The 17,340-nt window shown below is 41.8% G+C and overlaps 1 long non-coding RNA gene across 1 annotated transcript; it reads left to right on the top strand.

Annotated features, from left to right (window-relative positions):
- The first annotated feature begins 607 nt into the window (after positions 1 to 607).
- Positions 608 to 3,075, top strand: LOC133274798 (uncharacterized). Its single transcript, XR_009745276.1, has 2 exons — positions 608 to 1,022; positions 2,812 to 3,075. It is a non-coding gene; the product is annotated as an uncharacterized LOC133274798 (long non-coding RNA).
- The last annotated feature ends 14,265 nt before the right edge of the window (positions 3,076 to 17,340 follow it).

Genomic DNA, 17,340 nt, shown 5'->3' with positions numbered 1-17,340 from the left:
AACCTTCTCACACAAATATAGCGATATTTTCCACCTGTCTTAAATAGAAAAGATAGGTACCATTGTTGCCCTTGTTAATAGTTCATTCACAGTACAGTGAGAAAGAAAGTTCAATCAGCTGAAAAGAATTAATCTGTTTCCATGGTGCTCAGAAAAGACACAGTTTTTCTCATGATGTGCCAGCGAGTACTGCTACAGAATGTCAGAGAATGTACTGCAGGTAGAAGAGGTGTGGAACACAGTCAAAGAAATTCTGGTGGCACATGCAAGTAGAGATGCACTGAGAGCAAAAAATGTGATAAGGGGAGATGGCCTTGCTGTATGGATGATCAGACTTGGGAGAAGTTGTGCCAAAACCCTGTGTTTGTGTAGAGTCATACACCAACAGGCTGAATACCTCAGCAGGCTACTAGCAGGCCTAGATAAATGCTAACTGGCTACCAGCCCAGGCTAAAATCTTGTATATGATTTAGTAAAGCTTTAGCTGATGCTTTAGGCTTATCTGGAGAGAACACACGACTTTTCACACAAAGCTGTAGGAGCATGGGACTCTTTTATATACAGCAAAGTCAAAGGCAGGAAGAATGAGACAGGCACATTTGTCAGTAAGGGAGTGTACATTAAGGAAACAATGCTGCTCTGTAACGTCCACAATAATTACAAAGATGAAAAGGTTAGTCTATTAGTGTGCTAAGATACACTGAATACTTTCTTTGTAAAGACAGTATGGTGGGGGAGAGGAGTTTTTAAGATTTGTGTTTTATTTCTTATTATCCTACTCTAATTTGATTGGAAATATATTAAATTAATTTCCACAAGTCAAGTCTGTTTTGCCTATGACAGTAATTCTTGAGTGATCTCTCCCTGTCCTTATCTCAACTCACAAGCCTTTTGTAATATTTTCTTTCCCCTGTCCAGCTGAGGAGTGGGAGTGCCAGACCAGCATTGGTGGGCACCTGGTATCAATCCAGAATCAACCCAACACAATCAGTTATTACTCATGTTAAGAAAATCATAAGAAGGTATAGAAGTGTTTTGTTCGAAACTTATTAAAGTCAAGAGAGTGTTTATTGATATGTGAACTGGGCCTGAGGTTCGAGTTCATATATTCATCATGTAAAGTTAATGGCCAATTTAAAATTATAAGGAATCTGGAGTTTAAAAACTTTGAAGGTTGGTATAGTTTTTTAACTTTAGCCTATGATTTCCAAAAGTTTTAAATAGGCATAGATTTGAGAGAGGGTTTGAATGATAATTTATTTTAGGTGAAATTTAACAATCTTTAAGTGTACAATAAGAATTCAGAGAAGTTTCTATTCTTTTGTTTAAGCAACAGAAATAGAAGCTAAGTATTAGCAGAAAGGAATCTGACATGCACCAAATATATTTGAGTCTTCTAGTCAAGTGCACGTTAAGATTACATTATTCTAATCACATTAGTCATCCTCATAACTGAATTATATCTTCATCCTCAGGCTATTAGTGTCTGTGTCATTTCTGACACTAGCCTGTCCTGTCATCTCGGACAAACTATACATCAAACAAATTATATCCCAGCATTAGTATTTGGTTGAAGTAAACAATTCAGTAATGATACAGTGATTACTATATATTCTGGGTTTTTATTTATTTATTTTATTCTATATTCTTTGAACATCTATTTATATTCTTCATCATACTGTTTGTTCAAAGCAACCATGTATATTAAAGCACTGTGCCATCCATAAGATAGATAATGGAAATCAGCCTGATTCAAATGCCCAAATTAAAACAGTCTATGTTGGGAATTTCAAGATGTGGATCTACTTTCTGAAGCTGGTATCCCCTCTTAGGACATAGGTGGCTTTGTGGAAGTGGGGAAGAAAGCAGAGAATCAAGCCAGAGTAAGCTATTAGCTAAACACAGCCTCGGCTCCTGTCACTAGCTGAGTTCACTGAGAGGAAGGAGAAACACAAGATGCTTTCTTTCTTGCATGCTTTATCACAGAGGTAGGTCAGGTAGACCACACATGAAAGTAAAGCCCTGAGCGTGTCATGAAACTGGTTCAGTTCTCAAAAGAACAGTAAAGTAAGCCTTTTTTTCCCCTGGCCAAACATTTGGGTAATTCAATTCTGAAGGTCCTGCAGTTTCAGTTGCATTTGAAGTAGAAGATACTTTCAGGAGTCATTTTATTGATTAGAAGAAATGTTTGTTTGTTTTTTTTTTAAATGACAGAAATAATATGATTCCCCCAGATGAAAATCAAACCATAAAACTAGATTATCAAGGTAAAACTGGATATAGCTAGGTTTTCAGGGTGACCTTTTCTGAATTAGCTGTAGTCAGACTAACTTCCCCAGCATTACTTCAATATTTGATATTTATTGAAAAATTCTCTTTTCTCCGTTAGACATTGCTTCAACAAAGATGAAAATAAAGAAAACATCTGGATCCTTCAACAAGAATTTTCTTCTAGGTTCCTGTATAAAATACTTGTCTGTTAAGTCCTACCTTCTAGGAATATCTATCCTACTAAATGTTCTGCCTTTACTAGCATTAGCTTTCTTATTCAAGGTATTTTTATTACCTTAAGGAAATTAGAAATATCTTTATGAAGTGACTCTCCAGTTGGGCTTAGACATCAGAAGAGTTACTTTTTAGCCATTTTCAAAGAATCATTTTTATGGTTTAAACAGGTCTAGGAAAGTGTATGAGTTATAGTAAAAAAAAACAAACAAAAAACCCAAAAAAGATAATTTCTGCTGGGTAAGGTATCTATCTTACAGAAGAGATAATTTTTATTTCCATTATCCATTATTTTCCTTATATTAGACTGTCATCTCTCTGGAACAGGGCTCATCATCTTAACCTGTCTCAAGTACAACATTGACCTGAAACTTGATTGGACAGCTTTAGCTGATCCTTTTCAAACAGGACTCTGGAGACACAGAAAGTGTGGCCTGCAGCTAGAATCTATCACCATTCTACAAATCTATTCAAAGAAAAAGATCCACACCCAGTCTGCCTAGTTGCAACTGCGCTTTTCTTATTGCCCTGGCTGCAAACTTCAATAAAGGAACAGCATTTAAAAATGGATTCTTTTATCTCAGAGTACAAATCATTTTACACCTGGAGTAGGTCTATTTATGGACAATAAATTATTAACTAGCGTATTTTCATAAGTTTGATTCACTAGCCCACTCTTTTCCAGGTAGTTTGTACTAACAATATCTTGAGTCCTCAAGGTGCCAATCTGAATCATCATGTCCCTACCTGCCTAATCTGCATGTACAATCAGATGATTAACAGTACATTTGGCTTGCTGTCCTAGTTGACTTTTGTTTCTAAAATGCTCAGATAAACTTTGAATGCAGAAATTATAATTACAATAGAAAAACCTGCCTTTTGCAATGTTTTGGTCTTTACTGTATATGTTTTTGAATCAACTTCATTTTCTATATGGAAACAGTCCAAAACCAACAATGTTGTCTCTCTTAAATGAGTGGTAATGCAGGTGACAAAAAACTTTTAAAGATAATATTTCTGTCACAAAGCATGGAAATATGAGGCATTGAAAGCTATGAAGTTGCCTAAAGCAAAAAACATTTTGCAAAGAGACTCTTAGTATCTATGTTTCTCCCAGGCTTACCTCAGGGACAATTTTATATGCAAAAATATAAATTTTACTTTCACCTAAAAGTGAATAAAAGTCAATTTTCTCACTTGTGCTGTTTTGCTATACAGGAAAAGACTTTTTTCCTCTGCCAGTGAGATTTTTTTTTTCGCTAACACCCAGCAAACGAAGAACAGATAAAAATGCAACATGTGCACAAGAAAAAAAATATCCTTTTCGACATGCCAACCTGGGATATATCATCTCTCTTTGTGGGAGTGGGAAGCGAAAATTTATTTCAATAGATCTGCATTTAGAAAAATCTACTAGCCAACTACTCAAGGTAGCCTATCACCCCAGCTCACATAGGTGGATGGTGGATTTTCCATCAGCTAGTTTATGACACGGCATTTTCGTGTGTTTTGCAGCAAATATGCAATTAGACACTGTTATCTTCATGGGCCACCTACCACCAAGCCCCCAGCTGCATGAACTCACTGTCTTGAATGTTATGTTATACTGTCACAACCGTAATTAGCTCTCAAATGAAGACCCCATAGTATGGAAGAAATGGAGTATCTATCATTCAACTAATCTGAAGGAAAAGTAAGCTTTCCAGTGTGACTCATCACCTCAAGCTGCATATTCCTGGAGGAAAGTCCCTTTCCTACTACTCTTTTTTAGAAGCTGGCTGCAAAAAGATCATAGAATCATAGAATTGTAGAACAGTTAGGGTTGGAAAGGACCTTAATATCATCTAGTTCTAACACCCCTGCCATGGGCAGGGACACCTCACACTAAACCATGTCACCAAAGGCTCTGTCCAACCTGGCCTTGAACACTGCCAGGGATGGAGAACTCACAACTTCCCTGGGCAACCCATTCCAGGGACCACCATGCTTACAGTAAAGAACTTCCATCCAATCTAAACTTCCCCTGTTTAAGTTTGAACCCGTTACCCCTTGTCCTATCACTACAGTCCCTAATGAATAGTCCCGACCCAGAATCCCTAAAGCCCCCCCTTCAAATACTGGAAGCCTGCTATGAGGTCTCCACACAGCCTTCTCTTCTCCAGGCTGAGCAGCCCAAACTTTCTCAGCCTGTCTTCATACGGGAGGTGCTCCATTCCGCTGATCATCCTTGCGGCCCTTCTCTGGACTTGTTGCAACAGTTCCATGTCCTTTTTAAGTGGAGGACACCAGAACTGCACACAATACTCCAGGTGAAGTCTCACAAGAGCAGAGTAGAGGGGCAGGATCACCACCTTCAACCTGCTGGTCATGTTCCTTTTGATGCAGCCCAGGATACAGTTGGCTTTCTCGGCTGCAAGCGCACACTGAAGCTGACTCATGTTCATTTTCTCATCAACCAACACATGCCCAAGTCCTTCTCCACAGGGCTGCTCTGAATCTCTTCTCTGCCCAACCTGTAGCTGTGCCTGGGATTGCTCTGACCCGGGTGTAGGACCTTGCACTTGTCATGGTTAAACTTCATGAGGTTGGCATCAGCCCACCTCACAAGCGTGTCAAGGTCCCTCTGGATGGCATTCCTTCCCTTCAGCCTATCAACCAAACCACACAGCTTGGTGTCAACGGCAAACTTGATGAGGGCGCACTCAATCCCACTGTCCATGTCACCGACAAAGATGTTAAACAAGACCAGTCCCAACACTGATCCCTGAAGGACACCACTCGTTACTGGTCCCCGGCCGGACATTGAGCCATTGACCACAACTCTTTGTGTGCAGCCATCTAACCAGTTCTTTATCCACCGAGTGGTCCACCCATCAAATTGATGTCTCTCCAATTTAGAGACAAGGATGTTGTGTGGGACAGTATCGAACGCTTTACACAAGTCCAGGTAGATGACATCAACTGCTCTACCCCTGTCCATCAGTTCTGTAACCCCACCATAGAAGGCCACCAAATGGGTCAGGCAGTATTTCCTCTTAGTGAAGCCATGCTGGCTGTCACCAAGCACCTTGTTGTTTTTCATGTGCCTTAGCTTCCCTTCCAGGAGAATCTGCTCCAAGATTTTGCCAGGCACAGAGGTGAGACCGAGTTGTCTGTAATTGCCTGGGTAATCAATTCTCCCCTTCTTGAAAATGGGGGTTATATTTCCCTTTTTCCAGTTGTCGGGAACTTCACCTGACTGCCATGAGTTTTCAAATACGATGGCCAGCGGCTTCGCAACTTCATTCACCAGCTCCTTCAGGACCCATGGATGGATTTTATCAGAACCCATTGACTTGTGCACGTTCAGATTTTTAAGATGGTCTCGAACCAGTTCCTCTCCTACAGTGGGCCCAAGGTCTTCATTCTCACAGTCCCTGCGTCTGCTTTCCAAGACTTGGGTGGTGTGGTCAGAGCATTTGCCAGTGAAGACCGAGGCAAAGAAGTCATTCAGAACCTCAGCCTTCTCCAAATCCTGTGTAGCCAGTTCTCCTGATAGCTTCCAGAGAGGGCCCACGTTGTCCCTAGTCTGTCTTTTATTTGCTATGTACCTATAGAATCCCTTCCTGTTATCTTTCATTTCCCTAGCCAAGTTTACTTCTAACTGAGCCTTAGCTTTCCTAACCTGGTCCCTAGCTTCTCGGACAACATCCCTATATTCTTCCCAGGCCTCCTGTCCTTGCTTCCAGCTTTTATAAGTCTCTTTTTCCCTTTGAAGTTTCCTCGGGAGCTCCTTATCCATCCAAGGAGGTCTCCTGGCCCTCCTACTGCACTTCTTTCTAGATGGGATGCAACACTCCTGAGCTTGCAGCAGGTCATCCTTGAATATCAACCAACAGTCTTGGGCCCTGCTGCCCTCTAGGGCTATATCCCATGGAACCTTACTAAGCAGGTTCCTGAAGAGGCCACAGTCTGCTCTCTTGAAGTCCAGGGCAGTGAGCTTGCTACACGCTCTTCTCGCTGTCCTGAGGATCTCAAATTCTACCATCTCGTAGTCGCAGCATCCAAGGCTGCCCTGGAGCGTCACATTTCCAACGAGCCCTTCCCTGTTGGTGAGCACGTGGTCAAGCATTGCACCTCTCCTTGTTGGCTCCTCTATTACTTGCAGAAGGAAGCTGTCTTCCACACAATCGAGGAACCTCCTGGATTGCTTGTGCTGGGCCGTACCTTCCCTCCAACAGATATCAGGGTGGTTGAAGTCAGTGGGATTTACTAGACCAGGCAGCCTCTCTGCACCATCCCTAATCTGTGCGCCTGGTAGGCAGCACACCTCCCTTGAGAATGGGTCAGGCCAACAGATGGGTGCCTCTCTTCCTTTCAAAGTAGAGTGCCCTACTACTATGACCAGCCACTTTTTCCTGCCAGCATCAGTAGTGATCTTTATTGATGCATCAGCCGGTTGTTCATGGTGCTTGTTTCCTCATTAGCCCCCTGCAGGACAGCAAAGCAGTTCTGGGTGGGGACAACAGATTGAGGAGGAAGCCCCTGGCTTTTAATTGTCCTTTTCCTCCTTTTTTTGTTGTTTTTTTTTTTTTTTTTTTTTGTCACTAATTCTCAGCTTCCCGGGTTAACGGCCGCCTTCTTTCCTCCGTGAGCTACAGGGTATGCTTGAGGCCCCTGCTTCCTCTCAGCTTCCCTGACACCTTCCAGCCTATTGACAGCATCCCGCAGCTCAGCCCCTGCTGCAGGAGGACCTCCACCAGGGAGCACCGAGTGCAGCCCTGCCCATTGTGCACCCTCCCCTCACCAGACCAGTGCAGGCACTCTACAGTCTGAGCTCTGCACTGCAGCCTCCCCTCTCATCGGCTCTGTCTGGGTGCCTACCCTGGCCACCACTGGGGCAGCCAGAGCAGAGCTCCCAGTCCAGGCCCTGGTCATTAGGCGAGTGCTCACCATCTCGCTCACCTGCCCACACGAACTGCCGCACAAACTGCTTCCACCCAGCTTGTTTGCTGCGCAAACTGCCTCGACTCACCCTGTTTGCCAACCCTGTTTGCCATGCTCCTGGTCACTAAAGAAAAATCTTTATTTCTGTTGATATTTCTTCAACTCTTTCTGTGGAAACCATAGTTCAAAACAAACTTGGCATGAGAGGGCAAACCATTCTTGACATCTCATTCAGGCTGTTGAGATGCCACAAGACAGGAAACATATTCCCTTCACAAAATTAAAAATGTTGTTCTGAGACCTGGATTTAATCACCCAGGCTCTGCATATAGCAAAGGCAGGTAGCTAAATCCTTCCAAAGTATTGAACATTCCCCTAGCCCCTCTCCCCTATAAAAAAGGTAGTCATGGTTTTTGGTCCTCCTTTTCTCCAAAGAATGCAAACGCTGAGTTTTCACTTGCTATGACAGTACTGTGGGCAGTAGGTGATACATAGAAGCATCGACTAGTCCTTCTCTTGTCTATGCCACTGTGTATGTCAGAGGGTACCAGAAGTATTACTCAGAGCACAAGAAGGCTTTTCCTGTTGGAAGAAGAATTTTGATAATGTCCTATATTACTCAGCGATCAACATCATGTTGGAAATCAAGTGTGATATTTTTTATTTAAAATTCTTGCAGTTGCACTTCTGGGATTTTTTCCTGGTTTCTTTTCCCTTTTCCTTTTCCTTTTCCTTTTCCTTTTCCTTTTCCTTTTCCTTTCCTTTCCTTCCCTTCCCTTCCCTCCCCTCCTCTCCTCACCTCTACTCTCATCCCCTTTCTTTTTTTTTTTAAAAAAAAGTTGAATTGAAACAAATACATATTGAAACAGTGGATTTTACTATCCAGTGGCATTCTGGATTATCTATGATATGCGTTTACCCCCCTGCCTTGCCCAAAGTGTTTCACTGGTGTGATCTTTTCTAGAGACTGATTTTTAATTTTGGAGTTAGCTGTACCATTATGAGATGCTATCAGCAAAGGAAATAAGGCTTGAAATTGATTGAGAAATCGTAGCAGTCAGGTGAAGTTCCCGATGACTGGAAAAAGGGAACTATAACCCCCATTTTCAAGAAGGGGAAAATGGATGACCCAGGGAATTACAGACCAGTCAGTCTCACCTCTGTGCCTGGCAAAATCTTGGAGCAGATTCTCCTGGATGGCACATGAAAATCAACAAGGTGCTTGGTGACAGCCAGCATGGCTTCACTAAGAGGAAATCCTGCCTGACCGATTTGGTGGCCTTCTATGGTGGGGTTACAGAACTGATGGACAGGGGTAGAGCAGTTGATGTCATCTACCTGGACTTGTGTAAAGCGTTCGATACTGTCCCACACAACATCCTTGTCTCTAAATTGGAGAGACATCAATTTGATAGGTGGACTACTCGGTGGATAAAGAACTGGTTAGATGGCCGCATGCAAAGAGTTGTGGTCAATGGCTCAATGTCCAGCTGGAGACCAGTAATGAGTGGTGTCCCTCGGGAATCGGTGTTGGGACTGGTCTTGTTTAACATCTTTGTCGGTGACATGGACAGTGGGATTGAGTGCGCCCTCAGCAAGTTTGCCAATGACACCAAGCTGTGTGGTTCAGTTGATACGCTGGAGGGAAGGAATGCCATCCAGAGGGACCTTGACACGCTTGTGAGGTGGGCTGATGCCAACCTCATGAGGTTTAACCATGCCAAGTTCAAGGTCCTACACCTGGGTCAGAGCAATCCCAGGCACAGCTACAGGTTGGGCAGAGATTCAGAGCAGCCCTGCAGAGAAGGACTTGGGGGGTGTTGGTTGATGAGAAAATGAACATGAGCAGGCAGTGTGCGCTTGCAGCCCAGAAAGCCAACCGTATCCTGGGCTGCATCAAGAGGAGCGTGACCAGCAGGTGAAGGTGGTGATCCTGCCCCTCTACTCTGCTCTTGTGAGACCTCACCTGGAGTATCGTGCACAGTTTTGGTGTCCTCAACATAAAAATGACATGAAACTGTTGGAACAAGTCCAGAGAAGAGCCACGAGGATGATCAAGGGACTGGAGCACCTCCCGTATGAAGACAGGCTGAGGAAGTTGGGGCTGTTCAGCCTGGAGAAGGCTGCGTGGAGACCTCATAGCAGCCTTCCAGTATCTGAAGGGGGCCTATAGGGTTGCTGGAGAGGGACTCTTCATTAGAGACTGTAGTGACAGGAACAAGGGGTAACGGGTTAAAACTTAAACAGGGGAAGTTTAGGTTGGATATAACAAGGAAATTCTTTCCTGTTAGGGTGGTGAGGCACTGGAATGGGTTGCCCAGGGAGGTTGCGAATGCTCCATCCCTGGCAGTGTTCAAGACCAGGTTGGACGAGGCCTTGGGTGACATGGTTTAGCGTAAGGTGTCCCTGCCCACGGCAGGGGGGTTGGAACTAGATGATCTTAAGGTCCTTTCCAACCCTAACTATTCTATGATTCTATAAATGTCTCCATACATTAGTAGTTTGCAATACAGGCATGAAAAACAGCAAACCCTGAGGCATATACAGTAGACTCACAGTTTCCTATGCTCTGTAGGCCATTGATCAGTAACTACTTTTTCCACCACAAGGCAAGGAAGTAGCTGTTAAAAGAACATATGACTTTTTAAAGAATTTGGACCTCTAAGCTTGACCTTTATTCAGGGTATTTAGGGTACATCAAGAAAGATTTTAAAGCTGTACAATGGAGAGAACATCTTGAGAACTTGACTTAAACTTCCCTAATTCTTCATGTTCCCAGCTGTTGGTTTTTTTTTCCTTTCCTTAGCCAAGCCCCATAAAAATAACAGCACTGACCCTTTCTGGCAGAATTATGGATGTGATTTCTTTAAGGAAAGAAAGAAGAACCTTCTGTCTCACACGGATTTGTTTGGTTTCAGACACACTGTGTAACGGTGAACATTGTTATAGAAAAAAAAACATTAATTATATGCTGCTGTGGAAGCTTTAAAAATTCTGTGTAAATTTCTCTGCTGCTGTAAATAGGTACAGTTTCACCGCATTACCCTGGCAGAAAATCTAGCCTACTGTGTTTCTGATATCAAATAAAAAGACAAGCCACTTAAAATAAAATCAGGCTAACTTTTAAGCCACTGCCTGTGTCATCTGCAATAAATACTGCACTGTAGACTTTGCAACTATCATAATTTTTCTTGGTTTATTGTGCATACAGGACTGTACTCTCCAAACTAGATGGGAACAGGAGCAATTGACTTTACATCTAAATTGTACAAGCAGAGAATTTGATTGTATGCTAGAGATTTGAAAGTTTTATGAGATTATAACTGAAAAATCATGAGTAACTGTAAAAAACACAGCAGAAGAGGTATTATGTCAAATTACTGTTAATTTCAGGGGTCATAGAGTAAGATCCCAGAGACGCATTAACCTGTCAATGGAACACCATTCAGAAGAGATCTTCCAGATCTCTTACAAGTCTGAATCCATACTTACTTATAACTCTCTGTCATGAAGAAAGAAATAATGAAGATGCAAATCCAGTCTGATCAGAATCAGGTGAAAAAGGAAATTTCATGTACTGATTAACTAGCCCATTCACAATGCTACAAATTATTATTCAGAATTGAACCAATTATTATTACTGCATTTTGTTAAAGCAAATTAAGAATATAACACATTTCAGCAATTGAAAGATATATTATTGCTCTCAAAAATGGGAGGTCGTTACTATAATTCCCATCTACCTTGATATGAATGTAGGTACAGTTGGCAAAATCATAATATGTATGTTGCAAGTCTAATCTTAAATTAGCTAACTTTTATCAACACCACATTCTTTGCACATAACCCTCCCACTGCAGGGCAGATTAAAGCTTCAAAGGTGCTCAATATGATTTCTAAATGTGTTAACTTGGCTGAGAAAAAAGCTCATTAAAAACCCATATCTGTTTATTCCTGTCAGTTCACGACTCGGAACCCTCAGGAGAGGCTGAATATAAATAATCTTTGAATGATGGTGATCCCAGTTTCCCCTGATATGCCAGGTTTGCTCTGTAGAATAGAGCAAAAAGGACTTCTATTTTCTGGGCTGTTGGCTCGATCTTCGGAATATAAAGCTCTAAAGAAATGCTACTTGACTATAAAGATTAAAAGGACTCTATATTAACTGAGTGACTGCAATTGAAGCTGGAGAGAGGGGTGAGAATATGTGAGAGACAAGTCTGCAGGCGCCAAGGTCAGTGAGAAAAGACAGGAGGAGGTGCTGTAGGCACCTGAACAGAGATTACTCTGAAGCCTGTGGTGAAGACCATGGTGAGGCAGAATGTCTCCCTGCAGCCCATGGAGGTTAATGGTGGAGCAGATATCCACCTGCAGCCTGTGGGGGACCCTATGCCAGAGCAGGTGAGTGCCTGAAGGAGTCTGTGACCCTGTGGGAAGCCCACGCTGCAGCAGGGGAAGAGTGTGAGCAGTCTTTCCCCTGAGGAGAAAGCAGTGGCAGAGACGATGTGTGGTGAACTGACCACAATCACCATTCCGTGTCCCGCTGTGTTGACATGGGGGGCAAAGTAGAGAAAACTTGGAGTAAAGTCTGGGAAGAAGGGAGGGGTTGAAGGAGGGTATTTTTTTAAGATTCATCTTTTACTTCTCATTATTCTACTCTGATTTGATTGTTAATAAATTAAACTAACTTCTCTCAGTTGAGTCTGTTTTGCCTGTGACAGTAATTGGTGAGTGATCTTTCCTTATTCTTATCTGGACCCATCAGCCTTTTGTTATATTTTCTCTCCCCTGTCCAACTGATGGCAGTGAGAGAGCATCTTTAGTGGGCACCTGGTGTCAAGCCAGGGCCAAGCCACCATTGACCTCCATAGATACCAGAGCAGCAAACACACGAGTTTTTTCCCACGAGGAATGGCTGAAGAAATCGGGAAGACAAGGAAAGCAATTCACCTCCAGTCAGCAGCAAAGATGTAAAGCTTCCGGGCACTAACACAGATGCTAGCCAGCAAAAAAAAAGGCTAGAGAGGGTGCCTGTTTTTGGAAAAACACAAACGTTTGGTTCCTGGTCCTTAAAAGAGTCATTCAGCTGTAACAAACCGTTGATATTCAGCTCTTTTGTAATGCCAATCGGCTCGGGGTAGAACTGCCAAGGACAAGCAGGCTCCCACTCCAACTCATAGAGCCTGCAGTCTGCCATCCATAAGGAAAGGAAACAAAGCGTAGGCAAGACTGCAAACCAGCCCTTAGCTGGAAGGGAAAACTAAGTGACAACCAGCCTGCCCTGCGGCAGCACTGTGCTCATGAGGGCAATAAACTTTCATTTGGCTCTCGTGATTAAAACACAGCATTGGCCCTTGGCATCAGCTCCTGGTTCATCAGTCATCTCAAGTTCAATTAGTTTAGCACCATCTTTCAGGCAGGCATAATGAAACTGATTCCCGCTTTCAGAAACAATTTAGCCTCATTGTGAAAACAACTGAATAAAGGCTTCTCCAGCTTTGCCATAAATTCAGGGTCCTGAACTGAAACTGTACTAACAAGAAATCATGCCTATCTCTGTGTGTTGAATCTTTTCTTTATGGAAGCAGAAGCTGGAAGATAAGCAAGAATAAGAACAACAAAGCAGATTCAGCAACCTTTTCTCAGCACTAAATGGTTCACCAGTCCTTGCTCCCGCTAACTTCAATAGGGTTTAGGCTACAGTGTTCCTCCCTCCTCCCATCTCAGGTTAAAAATCAAAAAGGTGAACAAAAGAATCATATTGTGTTCAGTCCCCAACTGTTTTAATATTTTCTGAAAAGTCCTTTCTAGTCTGGAGCAAGAAAACCAAATTTTCCCCTGTGAAAATACAGAGAAACAATTCACTCAAGTTGTTGTCACAGCATGAGTAAGTGTTGTCAAGGCTCTTTGAATCCACTTGCTAGAGAAAAACTTTGAATCATAGTATCAGCATTAACTTTCCTTGATTATGTTTGAATATGTTTATTATTTTTATGGCAGTACACGATGCTGTATGCATCCCCACTCCTGCAAGGGAAGTTTACACATCTTTCTGGCTCTTGGATGGCTGTTTCACATGAAGAATTGAAGTCCTTCTGTCTTCCTGTCTTTTGCTCTCCTTCCCCTCTTCCATTTCTGTTATTACTGTTATTATTACCAGTATTATTACTAAATAAATCTGAGGATGGTGTTCAGGTGAAAGCCTGTGTATGTGCTGGAGTTAGCAGCTCCACTTCATACCAGAGAGCAATGTGCTGTGCTGCCCAAAACTGACTTAGCCTTGTTCATGCCTTGGGAAATTAGATTGCTCCAAATACTCCTAAGGTGTAGCTACAATTTGAGACTGAACTATGTATTAAGGGAAGTTGTTTTAATAAATCTTAATGTTTTAATGAGTCCTTAGCCCATGCTCCTCTGTGTAGCCAAAGATTTACCATTTCCTTTAATGAAAGAAGGTTTAGGCAATGTGTTAAATCCAGATCAATTTATTCAGCTGTGTGATGCCAGCTGACAACACCACAAATGTGAAGGAAACACTAGTTTTAAAAGCAGTGAAAAAAAACTGATAGTGCAACAATGCCTGCTACATTGGTTTCTCACTGAGGACCAGGGCTCATGAGCACTTGCTTTAAGACACTGTGAAGTTTAAACACCTGTGTGCTTTCTGTACTGTCCTTATGACCATGCATTAAGTCCAAATTCTTTCTCTTAGTTACTGAACAAGTTCTTGGCAAAAAAAGTCCATGCATTTTCAGTTTTCCGTGATTTTCTAGTGTAGTAAACATAATAGGACAATTATGTAGCTGCAGTGGATTATTACTTGTGGTTGGCAAGATTGTAAGTATCAAAAGAATGATTCATCTTGTAGGATAATTTTATAGTAGAAAGAAGAGGCGTGTGGTGAAAATTCAGGGTACTGGAAGTCAGAGGAGGTAACTGGAACCTTGGCAATTTCAACCTCTGTTGTTGGCAGTGTAGAACACAAAACCTACAGCAGTATTTAACGCTACAGACTTTAAAGATGCATCCAGTTGGACAGGCTTGGTTTTGTTAGGTCACAGATTTAGACTACATGTTTGGATGGGGGAAAGCTCCACACCAAAAACATGCCTTCCAATCTCATATTTTAAGGATGGTCATGATTTGCTTCTATGCACAGAGATCAATAAGAATAACATTTTTACTTTTTTTGGTTTTAAGTATTCTGTGTGTCTATGTAGTCATGGATATTTCATTCCACTTACTGTGCTCTGGGTCTTGGAGCATGAAGGCAGGGTTCCTTCTAAATAAAACCAAATCAGAGGTCCATGCTGCCCATGTAGTACACCTCACTCAATGGTGGGAGTTTGGGTCAGTGGAGGGGAATAGGATTAACTTGAAGTAATCCCTCAAATGTTTACAGATGTGGAAATCTGGCTCCTGACAGCAACTGTTCGTTTCTAAAGATCTGCTTTATCAGACAGCACTGCTTACGAATGTACATAGATCCTCACAGATTTTTTCTAGGATAACTTAACCACTCTTCCTTTCCTTCCATATATCCTCGTCTTCTTAACTGTGGCACTTCAGAAACTGGAGAAAACAATGGCACAAGGACAGATGAAACGGGGATTAACTGAGGTGTCTAAAGTTCTTTAGCCTCTCCTTGAAATTCTGTGCCTTTGTGAGGAAGGATCCAGTTTCATGATATTCAGTTACATGACATTGGCTCAGGTTTACTGTCAAATCCTCTAACAATCTGTAGCTGAAAGAGCATATAAAGCAAGACCATGTAAGAATGAAACCCCTGAATAAGAGGGCCAATTTGGGAATAGCCAGTAACTTGAAGTCTGGGGAGATGAATGCTGAGTGAAAATAGCAGCTTGGCAAAAATAAGGATCAGCCTGTTTCAGGTAACAAAGTTCTCCCTCAATGTCTCCTTAAACTTTAGCTGTCCATCTAATGATAAAATGGGGGTAAGCCTCTCAGTGTCTCATCTAGTATCATGTTAGTCCCAAATATTTTTAAACAATAAATATTTGTTGTGCACTCACAAATTGTATAAAATCCTGCTTTCAAGGTGTACAAATAAAGTAACTCAGAGAGCTGAGGGTTACGTTTCCTGTGATCTGAATCTGCTTTTAAACCACCTCAAATCTAGAGTTATATCTGTTTCCTTTCTTGGCAGTTTGCCCCAGGGAGCCAATTAAACTTTTGAGAATGAGAGCTAGGTTCAAATTCTGCCTTATGCATCACTTACAGACTTGTTAGCCAAGCTGTAGCTGCTTGTTTGCAATTTTTTTTTCCAAGCTGATGCATGAGCTGGAAAAAGTCCACCTGGGTCTCCAATGCCAGGTTGAGTTTGCAAATAAAAATAAAAATAAAAAATAAAAATAAAAGTTTCTTCCTTGTGAACTGTACAAATTGGGTTTGCAGTTTTCATGTAACTATGATCATGGAAATGTTTAAATGTTGGGTTTGCATGTATTGTTACCTATTTATAAGAATTAGTTTTCTCTTACTATATTTCTTTCAGGCACTGAGCTGGGTTTGTACATACATCAAAGCCCACAGCAGTCTTTCTATATATGTCAGAAGCTGCTGGAGTGTGCCCCAAAGCCTTAGAATTGATGCTTATACTCAATCTGATACAGAGAGAGACCCGAGTAATTTATACTCTAACATTTTCTTCAATGCTTCAGCTATCTTAACGTGATGCAAACTGTACGTACATTTTGTCATGCAGGAAGCTGATGTTAGAATAGATCAGATCTGGTAGATTGTCTTAGCTTCAGGTGGTAATTTAAGGGTTTTCATTTAATTCTTATGGTAATTTGCTAAAGAAGCTGTTTACTACAAGGTGGCCATTTGATAGAGTAAGTTTAACAGAACCAGAAAAACAAAACCCGCAGAAGTTAACAACTTCAAGCTCCCTCTTCCTTTCCCGCAGTTTCATTTCTACTTTCATAAATGTTTTCCTCCTGGCACCTTTATAGTTAATTTCATAAATTCAAGGAGGGTGAATTTCCTTCCTGAAGCATTTTTAAGTGCCAGAAAGCCCCAAAGCTACTCCATCATTCAGCAGAAACATTACGGAGAGCTCCCTCTGTATGAAAACTTTCTGTCCCATGAGGGGAAGACAGCTGTCTCAGTGGGATGGTGCTGTCTGACTCCAGCACTGCAGAGGTTTAGGTCCACAGTCTGAAAGATATTTCCACACTGTTTTGAGATGTGAAGAGAGGGCAAGGATCCACAGTATTCACCCTGCTGGCCTGAATCATATGTGGAATCTATCAGGAAGTTAATACAGCATAAATATCATATGGTCAGGCTTCATCTATTGTCGTATTTTAATGGCAGACAGGAAAGCAAACAGCACAGATGGCTGCATTTATAACCACATTCAGTTAAAATACAAAACCTACTTCATGATACTTTTTGACTGCTACAGATAAAGGAAGAGATTTACATTTCCCACTGTCACATACAGGGCTCACTATCAAAATGTAGTCACTTCACATCATGTTTAATGAGGCTTAAGCATCACAGGGTCTTCAGCACCAGTACCAAAAGGGGTCTCTTGTTCCACATCTGCAGTAAAGGGTTTTGAATTTCAATGAATTTAAGCAGAGTGTAACATACAACAGAATTCAGACCACATCCCTTTTACTAGTGGGCAAGCTTGCTGCACTACATCTAAAATCTATTAAAAAACTTAAAGCCAGCCTTCATCCTGATGTACTGCAGATAGTGTCAATGAAGAGTTGAAGATGAATTTTGACTGTTTGTTTAGTATATTTACTATGAGGGATGGGAACAGAGAAGTTTCACTGGCTATTTGGCAAGATTGCTTATTTAGCTCCAGGATTTTGGTATTTCTACTCATTTAATAAATTGGAATCACATCATCCCACATTGCATTATTCTGAG

The sequence above is a fragment of the Pezoporus flaviventris genome, unplaced genomic scaffold (assembly GCF_033815535.1).
Source record: "Pezoporus flaviventris isolate CSIRO_AGI_PZ_B2104156 unplaced genomic scaffold, CSIRO_AGI_Pfla_v1 ptg000036l, whole genome shotgun sequence".
Taxonomy (NCBI): Eukaryota; Metazoa; Chordata; class Aves; order Psittaciformes; family Psittacidae; genus Pezoporus; species Pezoporus flaviventris.
The sequence above is the reverse complement of the archived record's forward strand: the minus strand, read 5'-3'. Positions and strand labels throughout refer to the sequence as shown.